The sequence below is a fragment of the Mixophyes fleayi genome, chromosome 4, assembly GCF_038048845.1.
Source record: "Mixophyes fleayi isolate aMixFle1 chromosome 4, aMixFle1.hap1, whole genome shotgun sequence".
Taxonomy (NCBI): domain Eukaryota; kingdom Metazoa; phylum Chordata; class Amphibia; order Anura; family Limnodynastidae; genus Mixophyes; species Mixophyes fleayi.
In genome coordinates this window covers 170,529,494-170,547,343 of record NC_134405.1, presented here as the reverse complement: position 1 = coordinate 170,547,343, position 17,850 = coordinate 170,529,494, and the positions used below count along the sequence as shown (strand labels likewise).

The window sequence follows — 17,850 nt, the reverse complement described above, 5'->3', positions numbered from 1 at the left end:
GGACATCTATTTATTCCGGTTCATTTAAGGAAGGCGGTTCTTGCAGAGGCACATAATAGTAAGACTGCTGGACATCCTGGAGTTCAGAAAACGCTGGAAATTCTCTCCTGAACAGTCTGGTGGCAGTCATTGTTTTCTGATGTCAAAAGTTATGTCCTCTCTTGTGATAACTGTGCCAGGAATAAAGTCCACAGGAGTCGGCCTGCAGGCCAATTGGTTCCCTTGTCCATCCCTGCAAAGCCTTGGACACACTTATCAATGGACTTTATAGTCGATCTACCACTCTCTGCAGGACATAACACCATATGGGTGGTAGTTGACCGCTTCAGCAAAATGTCACATTTCATACCGTTATCTAGGCTCCCTAGTGCCCGAGATTTGGCTATCCTGTTTATCCAGCATATATTCCGTCTTCATGGACTTCCTACCAATATCGTGTCGGATCGTGGTTCACAATTTCCAGCACAATTTTGGAAATCCTGTTGTACCCTGCTTGGAATCAAGATTAGCCTGTCGTCTGCATACCACCCTCAGTCTAATGGGCAGACTGAAAGGGTTAATCAGTCCTTGGAGCAGCTCTTACGATGCTACACTTCCGAATTTCACGACAACTGGTCGTCCTTATTGCGTCGGGCAGAATTCGCCTATAACAATTCATATCATTCATCTACGCAAATCTCGCCATTCTATTGCAACTTTGGTTTTCATCCCAGATCCAATTCCTTGTATTCCCTCAGATCTCCTAGTATTCCAGAGATTCGTTCCACAGCTGCTGACCTCAAGGTCATTTGGAAAAAAGTGCAATCTGCTTTAAGACAGGCCTCATTTTCTGCGAAAAAAATTTCGGATCGCCACCGTACCACCTGCTCCCTTAAAGTGGGCCAGAAAGTGTGGCTTTCTACACTAAATATTAGGCTCAGACAGCCTTGCAGGAAATTGGGCCCTAAATTCATCGGCCCGTTTCTCATTGTTAAGCAGATCAATGCCGTGGCATTTAGGTTGAAAATTCCTGGGTCATTAAGGATACCAAACACATTCCATTGTTCCTTGCTTAAGCCTGTGCTATACCCAAGTCAATCCCAGCCTCCAAGTCTGCATGTACAGAATCGGAGTAAACCTCAAAAATACATAATTCAGAAAATTCTCGATTCTAAGAACGTGCAGGGTCAGGTGCACTTCCTGGTACAGTGGAGGAATCGCGGCTTGGAAGAGCGGTCCTGGGTCCCGCGGAGGAAACTTAATGCTACAAAACTTTTAAGAGAATTCTTCAAAAAATTCCCTAAAAAACCTGGGTGTCGGGGTTCCTTGACCCCTCGTCAAAGGGGGGGGTACTGTCAGGAGCTGCGGCGGCCTCGGGCACCACCGCGACTCACTTCCTGTGTCAGTGAACGTCCCGGCCGTCTCCATGATGACCGGGGCGTCACTTCCGGTTTCTCGGGCCAGGCGCCGAGTGTAGCAAGCGGTGCGCCCCGGCAAGTGAGGCAGCCGGGCTCATGAGTTAGGATAGCCTGCAGGCTTATTAATGTTGGTAGCACACCTGGGATGCATTTCAGGGCTAAGCCCTGATTGGCCAAAGTCTGTATATAAGGCAGGGAGGGCTTAGCCTCCCTGCCGGTTATAGCGTCCAGTTACCTGTAAGCCTAACCTGCTCCTGCTCCTGCCTTGTATTGGTGAAAACCTTTTGGACTGATTCCCTGTGTATGACCCCTTGCCTGGATTTGGACCCTGCCTGTGTTTCTTGTGACCCTGACCTTTCTGCCTGTTTCTGGACCTTGCTACCGTGCCTGTGACCCTTGACCTCGGCTTGAGTATTGGATTCCCTGTCTGCTGCCGGCCCTCGACCTTTGCCTGGACTTCACTCCGCTTTCCTGGGTTTCTTCCTAGTCGGTACGCACTTCACGACCCTCTGCTAGTCTGCGGCCAAGTCTGTCCCCACCACTAGGGGCTCCAGTGAACACCTGACTGGCAGAGCAGACTCCGGGTTGTGCTGTACCGGCTAGAGGGGTTCCTAACACCACGTTAGGTTCACTCATTTCATTATGTTCAACTTTCCATTTCTCCAAAATACTATTACTTACAGTTTTATTAAGTCTTAAGAAAGGGGACTCTATTTGTTTCCCTTGGAATTAGTCTACTGTAAAAATCAAACGATTAACATATGAACATATTTTAATGTCAGGGCTTTAACTAGTGTCTTTAATGGTTTTATGAAGTCTGCTTGCAGAGCTTACCGTTCTTAAAGCTCCACTGCTTTCTTTCTCTTCCGCAGAAGATCCAGATATTTTCCTGACAATGCTATGATAATCTATATTATTGTGTGTCCGTGTGTTGTTATTGATTTAACATCTGGACTGGTTGTAAAGGTGGGGCTAGAGTGTCCATTCACAGGAGCCCAACATTCCAGGATTGAGAAAAGCAACTACTGATCTTGAGACCAGGAAGTGAAAGCTTAAATAACAGATAGGACAGATAGGAAAAAGCAGAATAGCTGCCGATTGATTCTGGTGGGACAGTCCTGATTTCGGGTGACTGTTCCGCTTTGTACTGATCTAGGGGCTGGGGCCCAGACTGTGCACTTTTTGCATACACTGCAGTCTTGTATGCTACAATATGGCACTAGCCATGTCCTCGGCGAGCTGACCATGCCCCCTCTAGTCAAACACTCAGGTGGCCGGCCACACCACCTCTGCAGGCCCCTACTATGACATTCCCGGTGGGTCCTTCATGTCGGAGTCTGACACTGACTACACCCCTCTTAGACTCAACATTGGCACGCTCACTCAAAGCATGCCTTCACACAAAAGAACAAAGAGTCGTGATACTTCAGAAGGGGCAATGACCCCCAACAATTACCGATAACACCATAACCTTACTAGTAGTTGACTGCGATCCTCTCCTACCAAAGCTATGATTCTTTAAAGGAAATCTCAGCCTGCCACTCAGTGACCTCACTGTTGGACCTAATTTCCCAAAAAGTGCTCTATGAAAAATTTAAGCCCTTCATTAGACAAGTGCACACTCTCATGCCGAAACAGGTACTCTTGATATACTCTTATTAAAGGGTGGTCAATAACTATGCCCCCTGGACCTGTTTATTTTCCTGAGAATGGTACCCATAATCTTATGTGGGACTGATAATCTACACGAGAGGCAAGGAATGATGTTGTTCCAACCCAATGTAATTGTTGGCCACCAGGTACAAATGGTCTTTAGGTCCTCCTTAATGGAGATAAGTATGTCTAACAACTTGCTTTACCAAGGTCATTGCCCCTAAGGTATATGACTAAGATGTTGGGGGAACCATTGACCCTCAACTGCTCCGTCATAAGTGACTCTCATGTTAATCCCCTCTTCCCAACCCATTTGATGGTTATGAGGTGGGAAAAAGAGGTCCGATCTCGGGCTAAGTGGTGTCTGGACGCCCAGTACAAAAATGAGTGGCCCATGATACAAATCCTGATCTTCGAGAGGGGAGAACCTAGGGCAAAAGCATATAATATGCTGTCATGCAATATAGATCAAAATTGTGTGGCCGGAGACTGTATTACCTTAAACGGCAGGTCACACCAACACAAGCAGACCCTTGCAGAGCAATAGGCTGCACACTGGGGAGCCAAACCAGTGCGGAAACCTGGGCGAAAGTTGGGGGAGAGGGAAAGCTACAGTAACCCATATGAAGGTGAAAACCCATAAAACCCCGGAGGCTCAACACTAATCATGCCTGTGAAAAAATTTGAAAAATTGAATTCATGCCCCTGCTAAAAGCGACAAGCAGCATAGCCCTGGGTTATCGGAATAGGGGGGGGGTGGATTCCTCAATTAACATGTGCCTGATGTATGGATTGTAAGCGGCAGACTTCCAATGCCCCAGAATTGGAATTTGGTGAGGGGAGAATCATCGGCATGTAGTAATCACATGCCTCACCCCTGGGGGCATACCCCTGCCAATCTTGCACAAAGGATGACTGGACAGATAACTGGGTCGTCCTGGGCGGGTAAGTACAACCACTGCCCTCTACCGAATTAGTCAGTCTTGGATTTATTCACTTTGCAAAATAAATGTGTTCCTGGCCAATAGAGCAGTGCCCCAGCGATCAGTAGACAGGGCAACTAATTTGCTGACCCTAAAGGTCCCATGGAATGCAAGAGAGAAAGCAACGCTAAACAGGAGGGCCTCGTATGCGTCTGTTATAGTCGGCAAGTTCTGTACCAAACCACTGTGCCGCCATGATGCCGGCCAAGAGTCTGCGCACCATTCCTTTTGGAAGAAGGCCCCGAAGCCGTTGGCACCAGAGGCATCAGTGTGAAGATTTAGTATGATTAGATACTAGTGGGGAGGCCCAAAAGCGAACTCCATTGAATTCCTGTAGGAACTCCAAATCTGCATATCGTTTTGTATTTCAACAGTCAAACGTACCTACGCATGTGGCCTATTTAGACTTGCTGGGACTAACTGCAGCTTCCTACAAAAGATTTTACCAATTGGTATAACCTGACACGCAAATCTGAAGGAGCCCAGCAGGGATTAAATGCACCACAGCAGGCAAGAGGGGGAGTACATTCACTATTAGCTCTGCAGCTTACTTATGTCCGAGGGTAACCTGCAGCACCTCTCTATGGTGTCGATCTCAATGTCCAGATAAGACAAGCAGGTCAGCGGCCCCTCCGTCTTATCGTGGGTAATGCTGTAAACAACACCTTGGTGGCGAAAAGTGTGCTGCACAAATAGGGGAAGAGGCAGGGTCCATAAGCAAAAAAATTATCCAGATAGTGTGCTATCTCTGGGTGGTTAGTTCCTGCCTGTACGCACAAGTGCAGGAAGGAGCTAAACATCTGGCAATTGAAAACCCATAAGCCTAAATGAATTTTAGTGGAGTGGCAAAAGCAAAAGGCAGGCTCAATATCTAATTTCACCACCAGCACCCCTTTCCTGTATTTCTTCACTAGTGTAAGGGCGTCATTAAATGATGATAAACTACCGAGCTATGGCTGACCTTAATAGTATCGTTAACCGAGCTCCCCGGCAGGTGGGGTAGATGTTGGATTAACCGAAACTGACCTCTGTCTTTTTAGGAACTACTCCTATCTCGGAAATCAATAAATTAACTATGGGGCAAAGGTAAAGGGTGCTTGATTTGTTCAGGCCCCCACAAAACAAGCTACCAATAGCTGTGATCGCTACACCTGTTACTTGGATAACGGTGGTAATTCTACAACTAATAATACATGGCAACGAGCACTGAACCCCCCCAGGATGCATGTATTTATCAGCCCAAGACCAATCCGGGGTGCCCCGGCGGGTTGGAAATGGTGAACCCTGTGAAAAAGAAAGTATGTGGTCACACGTACGAGAGAGAAGCAATTGAAAGGAAGATTGAAAACAAACTTCATCCTAACACAATATTAATTCAACCATGCAGGAAACTACCATTACAGAAGTCTCTGTCACATAAATGTCAAAAACGAAAATGTAAAAAAAAAGCTTTTACCTTTTTAAAGAAAAAAACACATCTTTAAGGTGAAAGGTGAAAGTCTACGGTCGAAAAACATAAAATTGCCAACATGTCATTCTACCCAAAATATTAACAAGCATACTAGCATCAGCTAGCTCCCTTCTCTGAGCTAGAGCTCAGCATCTGCAATCAACACTGTCATCATCCTCATCCTCATCAGTGTGTACATTATCCTCACACAATACTAATTCATCCCTGCTGGAACCCACCATTAAAGAAGTCTCTCTACTTTGATGTAATTGCTGGTAACGGCCTTCCCTGTGGAGTTTGCAGTTCATTTTACGACAGAGCTGTCGTGATATTTGGGCAATTCTTTTACACCAGACTGAATGTCAAAATGTTGTGCTGACTCATCTGCATCACAACTGGGTGTCTTGGGAAAGCTACGTTTTTTCCTAGCAACAGTTACCAAACAAATTGAGGGAGGATGAGTCGTCATGTCATGTGCCAATTGAGCTGTCAGCTTGCTGATCAGGAGCTCATTGCATCTCTTGAGATCTGGGTCAGCTGGAAAGAAAGAGAAGACATAGCTCTTAACCTAGAATAATGCACAGTTGCCAAAATGTAGTGATCAGATTTCATGATGTTGATAATTCTTGGATCCTGGCAAAGTGAATAAAGTACTTGATCTAGTCCTACATAGTTAGCGGAATTGCTTAGTTTCATCTCCGGAAGAGCAAAGAGCTTTTTTATTACCCCACTATTTTATTTTATTTTTTTATTAATCCAGTGACTGTTTTTATTCATTATTTCTAACATGGAATGCTTATTTTACTATAAGATATTAACCCCATTGCTTCAATCAGCCCTGCTCTACCATACTAGAATAGTAATGTTTGCATTAATTTATCAAGTACATTCAGCCCTTCTTCCCTATGTTGCTATGTTTACTACATTATATTATGTTAGTAGAAGAGGTCGAAGTGGAAATTTAAAAGTGGCAGTATGGAAATTTAGAAGTAGTGGTATGAAAAAGTAAGTGAATGGAACTTGATAGTTACAAAGAAGGAAGTAGGAATAGAGGCGGCAGGGCTTATCACTGTATACCAGCCCACTTTGACCACTGATTTTTACTGTGTAAACTGTTGTGTTATGTATGCCCTATCCTTGCATTATTCCTTATTTATAAAAAAAGATTATTGAAAACAACTCCTATTACATATAAAATCACACATGTCAAAAATTACTGCAAAGAAAAAATTGGTTACTATGCAGTACCTGTAGACAGGGCTGCCATCAGAAACGGTGGGGCCCAGTACTAATTAATTTGTCAGGGCTCCCTCTCCCCATACATGTGCCCCCCTCCCTCTTCCCAGTACATGCACCACCTATCCCTCATCACAGTACATTCCCCCTATCCCTCCTCATAGTACATGCCTCCCCCCCACTCCCTCATCACAGTAAATGTCCCCCTCTCCCTTCCCCGCAATCCCAATAAATGTCCTCCTATCCGCAATCACAGCAAATGTTCCCCTCTCCCCTCCCCCCAAAGTAAATGTACCCCTCTCCCCTCCCCCCAAAGTAAATGTTCCCCACTCTCCCCCACTCACAGTAAATGTACCCCTCCCCCAATCACAGTTAATGTGCCCCTCTCCCCGCCCCCACTCACAGTTAATGTGCCCCTCTCCCCGCCCCCACTCATAGTTAATGTGGCCCTCTCCCCCACCCCCAATCACAGTTAATGTGCCCCTCTCCCCACCCCCACTCACAGTTAATGTGGCCCTCTCCCCCATCCCCAATCACAGTTAATGTGCCCCCCTTCCTTTCCTGCAATCACAATAAATGGCCCCTTCTTCTACCTGCCCCTCCCCTCCCCTATAAAATTAATACCCAATTAACTTACCTTCTCCTCCGCGATGCTGCAGTTCCTGGTCACTGACAGAATGGGAGCGCGGCACGTAGTGATGATATCACCGCGCCGCACTCCCAGCCTATCAGAGCCTGGGAGCTGCAACACCGCAGAGAAGAAGGGGCAGCACGGATGGTCAGACTGAGGGGCCCGGGCAGTCCAGGTAGCCCGGACAGATGGAGAGGTCTGTCCAGGCGCCCTAGTCTCTCCGGGCCCCTCACAGCTGTACTTGCTGTAAACCTCTCATGGCGGACCTGCCTGTAGATAGGAGTAGAGAACCTTTGTTTCAAGTGCATGTTAGGCTGGGAAAAGACTCTTCTACTCTTTGTACCAGAAGTGAGTGGCAGAGTATACTGCAGGACTCTGATGATGTCCTGATGTGTAGAATGATAATGTCACATGCCGGGGACCCGCTAGCCGGGACCCGGCTCACTTACCCTTTGGTCGCTCCGACGGAGTCCCGCTGGCTGCCGCCATCTTGGACGGGTCTGCGCATGCGCAGACCCGATTTCTGTTTTAAAGGCTTTCCCAGCCTCCTATTGGTTAGTGAATCTCCCTCCAGTATTTAAACTCCCCTATGAGCCTGTTCTTAGGTTCAGTTTGGATGTACCTAGTGAATTCCTCCTGCAATCCGCAGCTACTCCTGGCTCTATATAGCTTCCGCTATCCCAGCGGTCATCCTGCAATCCGCAGCAGCTCTATACAGCTTCACACAGCTTCCGCTATCCCAGCGGTCATCCTGCAATCCGCAGCGGCTCTATACAGCTTCACACAGCTTCCCGCTATCCCAGCGGTCATCCTGCAATCCGCAGCTACTCCATACAGCTTCCGCTATCCCAGCGCTCATCTTGCAATCCGCAGCGGCTCTATACAGCTTCACACAGCTTCCCGCTATCCCAGCGGTCATCCAGCAATCCGCAGCTACTTCTGGCTCTATACAGCTTCCCGCTATCCCAGCGGTCATCCTGCAATCCGCAGCTACTCCATATAGCTTCCGCTATCCCAGCGGTCATCCTGCAATCCGCAGCGGCTCTATACAGCTTCACACAGCTTCCCGCTATCCCAGCAGTCATCCTGCAATCCGCAGCTACTCCTGGCTCCATACAGCTTCCGCTATCCCAGCGGTCATTCCTGTTTCCACTAAGCTCTGACTCACCTGCGTGGTGATTGCCGCAAAGTCCATACCACCTTGCGGCGGATTTTGGTGAAGGCCAGCCTCTACGTTAGACTCCGCGCCTCTGGTGAGTGTTAGTCTTGGCAGGTCAGGGGTCTGTATTCCAGTGATCGTGACAGATAAAGATTTGTCATTCTACACATCAGGTTTTAAAGATTTGTCCCTGATAAATTGTGTTGCTAGAAACTGATGCATGTTTATGTATTATGTTTTATTATTGCAATTTTTAATATGTATTTTTATTCTATGTACTTTAGTCAATGTCTACTGAAAATAAGTATTGGCAATGAAAAAAGTGACACTGTAACCAAGTTCAGAAAACATATCATGGTGGAAATTTTAGCACACCAAGGTCCGCATAGACAGTACCACATGTTATATGCTTAGATACTTCTAAACTAACAGCATAATGATTCTAGAAATTAATTTAAAATGTTGGCAACTATAGCAACCTGTGATATGCTCTTGTGCCTGCACTAATTCTGAATGAAGATCTACCTCCTTGCTTTATCTAATTCCACCCTATGTTTTGCCTGTGAAATGTATCACTACACATACTTGCCACCAGGTTAGTTACAACTGAATTCCATATAATCTGCAGTATATGTCTGTTAGTACCAGAAGTGTTAGACATCACCGGCCTGCCTCCAACACTCAGCAGACCAATAATCTACTAAATGTTGGCATTCCCAATTAGGAACCTGCTCAGTGCACTCCTCAGTGTCTGGGTATCAATTGTGTTAAACATTGATACTCCAGCTCCTGGACTATACTAGGAAGTATAGCAGCCATTCATGTTTCTTCAACTCCTGTGTCCAGTCTCCCTGAGAGCAGCAAACCCACACTTCCATATGCTGTGTTTTTGGCAGAGACCTCATACCAGCTAAATAGTCTGCTGCTTTCACGAAGGGAACAAGCTACACTGGGCCACGACCTGAGTCTTCCCTGAGCTAAGTCCATATCTTCTTGCGGGGATCCCAGGTGAAGTCCAGTAGTCTTAGAATGTGCCAATGCATTTGGTTGTGTCAATCCCACCTGTGTCATGTGTATGTGTACTCTGTACACATACACATCTGTCTATCTTTGTTTTACTTGGTCTCTGCAATATACTCCTTGGTATCGATTTGTTTACTGCCTTCAAGTGCAACACCTCTGTGTACCTTATTGCACACTACGCATTGTCCAACTAGTGCCAGCACATCCATGTACCTTATTACACACCACACAAAGTTCAAACAATGCCAACACAGTCATGTACCTCATTACACGCTATCCACTGTTCACCCAGTTCCAACACCTTCGGTACATCGGTACACAAAATGTGCTGCTCAGGCAGTGCATACAAACTCTGTGCACTCCATTGTACATTACTAAACCCTCACACTTCTTGTACTCAGCTGCACCCTTAGCATTTTGCCTACAGTGTCATACACCTAAGTGTATAACGGTGGGACAACCTGTCTTTGTATTTCCTCCATACAGGTTCTAGTGTGTTCCCCCTGTCACACACCGGCCCCGTGGACGAGTACCGGCGTTGTTACCTCTGTCTCATAAACGGTGACCACGGTATATTGGATCCAGTGTTTTAGTCTTAGTTTCCATCTGGTTCTATTCTACACATGTGTCAATCATTATTCTCTCATTATCTCCCACTCACTCCTATTGGCCTTGATGCTTTTGGAGCATTATTTAAACCTACCAGTTCCTGCTCTCTGGATCCTGTTCTTCAAGTTACTTACTCTTGTCAGGATTGGGCGCTCCTCGTGTGACTTACCCGTGGTTGCTGTGCATCATTGCTTCAAGATCTGCTGTGTTTAATCTTTGGTGCCTTCATTGGAACTCTCGCCTTATCAGGTCTCCACTGCTGCATTCAGTGTCTCATCTACAGCTTCATTCATTGGACGTCTCCGTTTTACTATTGCAACTCCTAACATCACTAGGATCCTCCTTCACCTGCTGCGTTGAACTACAAGATAAACGGATCAGCTAAGTCTTCATTATTGCTGTTTCTACTGAACTGGGTAGTATCAGTATATCAACTACTGTTACCTGAGTTACTCTTTAAACGGATTAGCTAAGTCTTCATTATTGCTGTTTCTACTGAACTGTGTTGTATCAGTATATCAACTACTGTTACCTGAGTTATTCTTTAAACGGATTAGCTAAGTCTTCATTATTGCTGTTTCACTGAACTGTGGCTGTATCAGTACTCAATTGCTGTCACCTGTGTTACCACTTAAATGGATCAACCAAGCCTTTCATTATTGCTGTTTCTACTGAACTATTGCTGCAATCCAACTGTGGTTGTTTGAGTTATCATTTAAACGGATCAGCTAACTCTGTTATTATTTCCGTTTCTACTGAACCGTTGCCATACCAGCTATTCTTCTACCGTAGTCCTGAGTTACCACTTAAAGGGATCAACTAGTTTTTCAACAAATTTGTGTCTATTGAACTGCTGCTGTACCAGTAACATCTGCGGTTGCTCTGGGTTACCATCTAAAAGGATCAGCTTGTTCTTCATCACATTTGACTCTATTGAACTGTCACTGTATCAGTGGTTCTGCTGTTGTTGCTCTGAGTTACCGTCTGAACGGATCTACTGCTTCTTCATCGATACCGTTTCCATTGGATTGCTTTTGTCAACGTATCAACTAGCTTCCTCAATGTTATTGTCTTCAGTGAATTTTACCTGTTATTGTCATATTCCTTCCATATCTGGCTCCACCTATATTCCTGCATCACTCGTTCTGGGAACCGCGACCTGCAGTAATAGGTGTGTCTAAGCCCATGCCCTCTCCTAGGGTCACGGTGAAAAACACCTACTGTTAGACTCCGCGCCCCAGTTCGAGCATCTGTCATCTGCAAGTATACAGGACTCACTAAATTCTCCAGATTTCGTGACACCCCCAAATATGCAAAATACCAAGTTCTCACATTTAAAGACAAACCAATATTTACTTTCACCAACAAATTCTTGTCATTTTGTTAAATGCAATCATTGATTTTCTCCCTGCTCAAATCTCTTTTCTAGCTCCCTGTATAGCGTTCTTATTTGCCTCTTTTCTGAGGCAAATAAGCACAACAAATACTTTTTCAAAATCAGGCTCTTTCCACCATTCCTAACTATGAAGGGAAACTATCATAGAGCTACACAAATCTATTGAATTGTTAGCCATGTACAACTAAATTATAATGATCATAATGAAAAGACACTTTGCTTAGTCCCTAATAGTCAATTTTAAACTGACAGTGCTCTAGTTTCCTGGGTGGTGGTTGCAGAAACACTGTTTTTATCTTTTTTAATTAGCAGACAAACCAGAACGGAATGTAACAAAATGTGATATGCTGCCATGATTATATAAATTGCTATAGAAATAGAGAACTAATGATCAAATAAGGTCATAACTACATGAACCTTCAGTTAACAATATCTTATCTGCAAGGAAACCAATTGCACTAATTGAATAAAACAACATATATCTTAACAGTTAGTTATTTGGAAAGATGTACAGCAATTTTGCTCAACAATATGAAAATAATATGAAGAGCAGCTAGGTTAAATATGGTTGAAAATATGTTGCTTTATCTCAACAAGGCAAATTGTTCTGTAATTATGAAGATGTTCGAGAGTAATGCATCTTGTCGGCTTTAAAGTGTTTTTTAGTATAGGGACAAAGAGAAACTAAACCCAATGTAAGTTTCATTTAATGTAATCAGAATGTCATTGTGCATACAAATAATAACTTTGCTATACCCCTTTTAATTTATCTAATTTACACAATCTGCAATACTAAAAAAAATAAGTACCACTATTTCAAATCCATATGTGTAACAAACATTGTAGCCATGCCAATTAAACCCTGTATATAAGAGATTTCAAATATTTGAAGCTATAGAAATATAGAACTGAGGGATAGATTAAGCCCGAGTGAAAATAAAAGCTAAGGTTTGTGTACATAACTATTTGGATCACTAAGGGTTAACAAAGCAGGAAGGTGTGGTGATGACTAGGCAAATGTCATGAAGGGACAGGAGCAAGGGAATTGATTAAAAGAGTGGGGAGGAGTAAGTTAGCTCTCTTGGTTCCAGCAAAAGCATCCCTCCCTCCTGGAACCAGTGTTTGCTTCCTGTTTGAAGTGTATCTTGCCCTGCAGGGCCACTTAATGTGCGGGCCTGGTTCCCTAAAATGCAGGTGCAGGTGCAGCCACTTGGTGTGCAAGCACGTGGTATGTTACGGGTGTGCTGGTTCAGCCACGGAGGTAGCTGTGGCCAACCTGGAGTGCAGGCCGTAGTATAATACGGGTGTGCTGGTTCAACCCTGGATGTATGTTCTGCCAACAAGGAGCGTAGGCCATGGTATGGTACGGGTGTGCTGGTTCAGCCCCGAAGGTAGGTTTGGCCAACCTGGAGCATGGGCCATGGTATGGTACGGGAGTACTAGTTCAGCCCCAGAGGTATGATGGCCAATTGATGTGTGGGCACTGGTATGGCATGGGTGTGCTGGTTCAGCCCTGGAGGTATTTCTGGAGTGACTTGGCAACTCGAGCAATCCATTGATTGAAGTACTAAGGCTGGTTAAGCTTTTGGCATGGCAGGGGAACACTGTACAGGATAAGCAAGGTGGGTGAAGCGCACAGTAATGGTAGTCAGGAGTTTAGAACATGTTCCCTTCGAAGAGTCGGCTTAAGTTCGATGCAAGTACAGCTCCTCTGTGCTGGCTTTGGTGCGATATGATTAGCCCCGAGTGGTGCGAGTTACGGGATGCCTGGGGATTAACGTGCAGATATATATAAGGGTCCGTTCAAGGATAGACAAGGCTGAGTACAGTGTTCACCCGTCACCATAACGGTTATTTAAATAAAGAAGATTTATATGCCAACAAGTTGGTGTTGTGTATTGTATTATATTATATAAGGGTTAAGGTTAAGAGCAAAAGGCCTATGGTTATGTCATCAACTGTAAAGCATTTTACAGCACAATAGAGAAAAAATGGGTAGGTGTTCCCTCTCTTTGATTATGTTACACTTTCATTTTTGCACAGTTGCACCTACTTATAGAATCACACGCATGTGTCACACACATAAATGCACACACATATATGTGTCAACACATAAATATGCACACACACGCACACACAAACACACACATATATACACACACATATATATATACACACGCAAACACACACATATATATATATATACCCACACATATACATACAGAGAGAGAGAGAATAGTACTTCAGGATCTCAGACAAAATGACTCTGCTACAAACACTCTCTTAATTGGATCTATCCATGCATCCTTCCTTAGTTTCATAATTTCCAACCTTCTTATAACCCTGTCATGATTTTACAGATGAGAACAAGTTTTAAAAACAGATACTTTTGTGCACATGTCTAGAAGCTGATGATGGATGTTTACTTCTACTCATATAATGAGTAGATTAAAAAAATGGAATTGCTCACATATCTTCATCATTCTTTATGTTGGTGTTTTTGTATCCTTTTGTACTTACATGGTAATAATCTCCTACATTCTCCACATAGAATGTTCACATCAGCCCGAAATGAAGTAGCCATGAATATGAGTGAAAGAATGGTGGCTACATATACCTTTCCAATTATCCCACTCTATCAACAACATGTTAGCACATCGTGATGCAATATTATGGAGGCATGTCATTATGTCCACTTTAAAAATCAGAATAGTGGTAAATGAACAATACAATCAAGTGCAACTAGAGATAAGCAAAGATATTGCAACAATTCACACAAAGGGGGAATTCAATTCCCCGCTTTGTTCTTTAGAACAACGCAGGGTGCGCATCACTACCGTTAGTATGGTCATTTTAACACAGATTTCTGCTCGGGAGCTGCAAGCTAATATCAGCGCTCAAATTACTGTACTAATGGTAATAATGCACATCAATTACCATAGTAACGGTAATGATGCACACCATGCATTGTTCTCAAGATCAACGTGGGGAATTTAATTCACTGCGGAATAGGACATATCACAGAGATGTAAAGTTCAAATAATACAATCTTTGAATTTCGACTTTTGCTTCCCAGTTCTGCATTGTATTTGTAAGTTTGCATGTCACAGAATTTTTAGTGTATTAACTGAGTTGGGATGACAGACAATTCACTCTGTAATATTGTGTGCATGGGTTAAGACTAGAGATGCTCACTGACCCCCGTGTTTTGGTTTTGGATTTGGATTACCTTCGGGTTTTCACTTTGGTTTTGCCAAGACCGCCCTTACGTGTTTTGGTTTAGCCATTTTTTACAAAATTCAATTTTTTGGGCTAAAATTACATAATTTAGGTATTATTTTGTACCTACATTATTATTAACCTCACTAACACTAAATTCCAGTGATTTCCATTCAATTTTTACCATCTCACAGGTCACAATATGCTTTTCATACACTTTCAGCCAACACACGGCAGTTCCTACCACATCTAGGACACATTGGCACACAGCAGTGGCAGAAAAGAAAAGTGGGGCAAGATGGAATTGTCCTTTGATCATGAAACCAGTTATGGTTCATTTGATCGCTCCACCTGTTTCTTGGATAAGTGAGGTAATTCTACAGCTAATACATGGCAACGATCGCTCCACCTGTCTCCATCGAGCGCTGACCCCCCCCAGGATGCGTGCTTTTATCAGACACACACCAATCCAGGGTGCCAGACAATGCACTAAAAAGAGCTATTGAAATTCATAGCAAAAAGCCAGTTCATCAGTGAGCTTCGAATCAGCCCCAATTCCCACAAAATTATAATTTAGTTAGGTACCTTTCATGTAGAGTGCTGATCACAAACACAACAAAACTCGTGTGGGAGAATGTGGCCTAGAGGCTGACTACTAGACACAAAGACATTGCATGGATGGCTATCCAGGGATGTCTGCCTCTCAGGACACCGGAACCTGTTCCGATATGTCCACTGCCCCTTCTGCATCACCAGAAGGGAAACAACACAGCATTTGTTTTTGGGACTGCCCCACTGCACAGGCACTGTTGGATGCCTTGGAACATGAACATAAGGACAGTGTGCCCCGAACTTGCCTTTCATACCATTCGGTATTTTATGGATTATTTCCTGGGACCCACATCATTGGGGCAATCCAGGAGGCCTGGAGCCTAATGAACTGGCTTAAGGATGCTATTTGGCATGCCAGGAATCGCCTCATCTTGGAAAGGGAGAAGCTGAACATTCCAGGACTGTCGCAGGCTGATCCACAGCCTACTAAGAGACTATAACACCATTGACAGTCCTGAGTAATAGGAAGATGATTAATTTTCTGTCTCCCTCTTCTCCTTCTCCCCCTATGTGTCTGTTTATTCAATGTAACACTGTTGAATTTGCCTGCAAATTCCATAGACAAGCCTGCTTGTCTTCCTCTTCATCATTGACTGTTAGCAATGGAGCACTCATCTTTGGGTGTCTATTAGACTCTACACTTATTAGTGCAAATGAAGAAAAAAAAGCCTGCAAAGACTCATAGAAGAGCTGCTTTGGTCATTTTTATTAATCTACAGGTCTTTGCAGGCTTTTTTTCTTCATTTGCACTAATAAGTTTAGGTTCTAATATATACACCCTTATAGAAGCTGCTTTGGTCATTTTTATTAATCTACAAGGGTGTATATATTAAAACCTACACTTATTAGTGCAAATGAAGAAAAAAAGCCTGCAAAGACTCGTAGATTAATAAAAATTACCAAAGTCGCTCTTCTATAATGGTGTATATATTAGACCCTACACTTCTTAGTGCAAATTCAGAAAAATACAGTTTAATCACTGCTAGGCCCTCCCTAAACAAGCTAACAATGGGCTTGTTAGAGTAATGGCAGAAACACACATCAGTGCCAGGAAAGATTAATGGTGCAAGATGGAATTGTCCTTGGGCCTTTCCACCCACCCATATGTTGGATCTTACAAAGGACATGCACACTTTAACAAACCAAGCACTTCAGCGACAAGGGCTGCCACTTTTGTGGCTGAAGTGCTTGGTTTGTTTGGGCCCCCACTAAACCAGCTATCAATGCCCAACAGTGTTGTGAAATGAATTCTACACTGTCAAGATGTTGTCGTCATCATCTTCAACATCATCCTCACCCTCATCAGTGTGTACATCATCCTCACAGACTATGAATTAATCTCCGCTGGAATCCGCCATTAGAGAAGTGTCAGTACTTGGATGTATTTGCCGGTAAAGGCCTTCCTCGTGAAAGATGTAGTTAATTTTGATGAACATCATCTTTTCCACATTGTTAGGAAGTAACCTCCTACGTCGATCACTGACAAGGTTCCCGGCTGTGCTGAAAACTCTTTCTGAGTGCACACTGGAGGGTGGGCAGCTTAGGTATTGCAAAGCAAGTTTGTACATGGGTTTCCAAATACAGTGCTATATTCGGATTTCAGCACTCAGCAAATACAGCTTTTTTAATAAGGGGGTATATAAGACCCCAAACACTTTGTAGTGCAAATTCAGAAAAATGCCTGCTCTATTCCTGCTCTATACTGTGACCTAACCCTTCTCTGTCCCGCTCTCAAATTGCGCTAGATCGCCGTGGAGGCGGGTATTTATTGATTCTAAAACTAGCGAGATCCGAGGACGTCACAATGACGTTTTGCCTCGTTTTGGAATCCGAATAGGCGCGAGAGTACCGAGCAGACTCGGCTCAGTACTCGGATCCCCGAAGTTCGGGTGGATTCGGTTTCCAGGAAACCGAGCCTGCCCATCTCTAGTTAAGACCAAGGACACAAAGCTAAATTCCTCCTGGGAAACATGCAAAAAAAAAAAACATCTCTCTGTGCAACTATATCAAAGAAAGCTGTAATTTTTCTTGTGCCCTGTGCATAAACCAAAAGCTATGACCAACACTTTAGAGGAATCCCCCTTGCTCCCCCTCCCTCCCCCAAAAAAACCCTAAATCTAATATTGAGTGGTGTTTACAATTTTAAGATTGAATCTGGTATTATACTTACACATAATGTGTTGTTTGCCAAAGTTTTAGGGTCAGTGAAGTCTCTGGCAGTCCAATGTAGCTTGCCTACATACTAGTCCCACCCACCTGACTGAAGCAGACAGAATCAATGTCAATCCATTTCCCCTTTGCACCTTCCACTACATGCAAATTACACTTGTACACCAACAACAGCTCTGTCTGTTTCAATCAGTAGGGCAGTAGGGTGGGCCTCAAATAAAGCACAGGACAAGTGGAAGTTTCATGCACCTGGCTTATCAGATATATATATGCATCATAAATAAGTAAAACTACAGATTTGTTATATTAATAT

The 17,850-nt window shown here is 43.9% G+C and overlaps 1 protein-coding gene across 2 annotated transcripts in view; it reads right to left on the bottom strand.

Moving 5' to 3' along the window:
* CPNE8 (copine 8) overlaps window positions 1–17,850 on the bottom strand; it is a 349,264-nt gene that overhangs the window by 200,716 nt on the left and 130,698 nt on the right. The window lies entirely within an intron of this gene.